Here is a 3,406-nt window from a genome sequence, read left to right as displayed (position 1 = left end):
TTAAAAAGATAATGACTAATAATCTTCCAAAAATAATGCAAGACAACAAATTTCAGATCCACAATGCTCAGAGAACTCCAAAAGTATAAACACAAAAAAACAAAAATTAAAAAAAAAAACATACCTAGACATATCGTAACTAAACTGTTGAAACCCAAAGACAAACTGAAAATATAAAATGCACCCAGAGTGGGGGGAAAACACTACATACAGGAGAAAACAGACAATTACAATAATTTCTTGTCAGATATTACGTAAGCTAGAGGATAATGGTGTGACGCCTTTGAAGTACTGAAAGAAAAATATCTCTTAACCCAAAGTTCTATACCCAGGAAGAATGTTTTTCAAAAGTGACAGCAGAAAATGAAACTTTTTCAGACAAGCAAAAGCTGAGATAATTCATTGCCAACAGATCTGCGCTACAAGAAATATCAAAGGACATTCTTCAGGCTGTAGGAAGATTACACAAGAAATAGTAAACATTAAAGTAGACATTAAAAACATTTTTCTTATAATTAATTCTTTGAAAGATTGTTGACTAAAGCGAAGACAGTAAACGGGATTTATTTTATCTGTAGAAACAAACTGCATGAAAATAAGTGCACCAAGGACAGGAGGGAGGGGTTGGAAGTATAATGTCAATGCGGACTACTAAGGAATGACGATATTTTGAAATTTTCAGATTTTTTTGGGCTTAAAGTAGTAATTTCAGATCATTTGCTAGAATCAGTGAATATGGTTATACATGAAAACGTATAAACAGTAGAAGGGTCAATCTGAGACTTAGATTTTGAGGGAAAATAAGGCTTCTCATCATTTAATTCAGTGGTTCTCAAATTTAACTAATGGCAGAGTCCCTTGAGGGAGTTTGTTTAAAAACCAAACTTTCTGGCCGCCATCCCTGAAAAGCCCAATGCCGCAGGTGTCTCTTAGGTAACGCCTGCCGTACCACGCGGCCTCCCACCCACATGTCCTCCAGTAGGGCATGCGGCGTTCCTCCAGGCAGGAGATGCTGTGTCGTTGGTTACTGGGCCAAGTCAGGATAGGCCAGAGTCGAAGAGGAGTGAACTGATGCTCTAGCTGCTGAGAGACTGCAGCCTGGGGGAATGCCAGGAAAGCTCCTGCCTTTTAACAAGAAGTCCTATTCCTGTGCTGGCCAGCATGGAGAAATAGAAATCCCTGGAAACAGCTGGATGTTCTTGATAAGTCTAAAGACCTTCAACTCCAGCAACTTGGGGACCATGGAAACTGTGGGCCAAAGGCAGCCGACCAGACCACACCAGCCTCTTGGTGTGGGCCTCTGGGTCATGGCGACTGGCCCTTTTCCTCCAGAGCCCCCAGATGAGCAGCATCTCTTCAGGTTCCCATGTTGGCTTTGGGCCATGTGTACAGCCTATTCCGTGGGGCTGGGGTTGAGTAGACAAGGTTGCCAAGAGGTCCTTAGTCAACCATGGCTTTAGTCTGGAGGTGAAGATGAGGGCGGAAGTAGCCATCAGTGTTGGGCCGAATCACCAGGCTCAGAAGATGGGTGGAGACATGGGAGGAGGGGCTTCTGATACAAGGAGCCATGGATCAAGGCTGGGCTCCTTGGGCTGTGGGGCATGGCCAGGACAGCGCTGCTTAGAGGCCAGAGTGTGCCATTCCTTCCTTGGAGGACCTCAAACGGAGGCAAGAACTGGATTTGTCTCCTTCCCTCTGTGAAACAGCAGATGAAGGATTTTCTTTCTTCCACTTAGGGGAAGTTTTAGGCTCTGCCAAATAATAACCAAAATAATAGAAACTCTGGTGTCTCCTTAATTAGCCTTGTATTTCCTCCAGGTGGCAGGAAGAGGAGTAGTTGCCCCACCTCTTGTGGCTGTTTTGTTTTTCCCTTCTTTTCTTGTTCCTCCATACCCACTTCCTCCATTTTGGGGGTTCCTGTATGTAAAGCACCGACCGACACAGTGATTGTGTCTGTCAACCTTATACCTGAATGAGTAATTTTCCCACCAACTTTCTGAAGAGATGGTTCCCAAAACGTGTTATGAGCCTCAAGTCAGCAATAACAGTCTGGAGCTGTCGCTGAGCTGTTCTGTCGAAGCCTTGAGCCATCTTCTGAGAAGTTGGATCAATATAAAATTAGATCTCTGTCATTAATCTCTTAAGATGATTTAGGCATAACCTATCTGGTCTTTCTCCTCTTAGCTCTTCAATTTATAGCATCCCGGTGAAGTGGCTACATCCGCATACATCACACAAGAGGAAAGAGAGGCTGGGAGAGATTAAGTAATTGACACAAATCTCCCAGTGACTAAGGAGTAGAGCCAAGATTCAGATATGGATCAAGTTCCAATGTTTGTTAAGGTGCATTACGTCCTATTCCAGTCAAGACCTGCGTTTGTGTGTCTTTACCCCATGATCCCGTCTACTGTACTCACATCCTGCACGGCCCTGTTTCTCGTTGACGTCCAAAGTCCTAGGCTTGTGCCCTTTAATTTAACCAAGAGGGAATGTCAACTTGAAAAGCAAATCCCAAAGTAGGATAGCCCAGTGTGGGATTCCGTGCATCTCCCTGCAACGTATTTGCCCGATGGCCAGAAGCATCTTTGTGTATTCTGTCCAATGAAGCAGCTTTATTTAACATGATGTTTCTGCATCTCTGTGGCCCCTGGCAAGGGGGTAAATATGTGCAGGGAGGTCTGGAGCAAGGAGAAGTCGGGAAGGAAGTTGCCTGGCCCCCCAGCGAGCTTCGGCTAAGTGTCCCACATAAAGGCCGCCTACCTTTTTTCCTCTTTCAAGTTAAAACCTCTTCCCCTTTTGAGATGACAAATCACAAAATCGGCTTGCCCCAGATTTCGGTGATCTCCCATTATCTCTGCATCAACTTGAGGCTGATACAAGATCAGGTCTGAAGATTGTTGCAGAAATGAGATAAGCTTTAAAAAACCCACACTCTTTAATTTTCCATGCCGATCACCACTTCATTCATTTATTCACTCAGCAAACGTTTCTGGAGCACCTGCCGTGGGCGAGGCCCTGTTGCAGAGGGTTGGGGGTCAGCATTGAACAAAACAGACTCCCTTCCTTCCTGGGGCTTGGACGTTAGTGCCCACAAACAAGCAAATGTGCCGGGCTGGGAGAAATAGAGAAGGTAGGAGCCAGAAGTGAGGTTGGAGCTGGAAGCCACTGTGAGTCAGATGGTCCGGGAAGAAGCAGCATTTGAATAGACAGCTAAGGAAGTGAGGGGCCAGCCCTGCGGTCATCTGGGGGAGGCATTCTTGGCAGAGAAATAGCGAGGACCAAGACCTTGAATCAGGAGTGTGGCTGAGCAAACTCAAGGAGAAGCTGGGTTGCCTGGGTGACCAACATCAACAATAGTGGGTGTCAGAGATAAAGGAGGGAGGGGCGAGTCCTGTGGGTGCCCTGT

This window comes from Equus przewalskii, chromosome 32 (genome assembly GCF_037783145.1).
Source record: "Equus przewalskii isolate Varuska chromosome 32, EquPr2, whole genome shotgun sequence".
Lineage (NCBI taxonomy): Eukaryota > Metazoa > Chordata > Mammalia > Perissodactyla > Equidae > Equus > Equus przewalskii.
The sequence above is the reverse complement of the archived record's forward strand: the minus strand, read 5'-3'. Positions refer to the sequence as shown.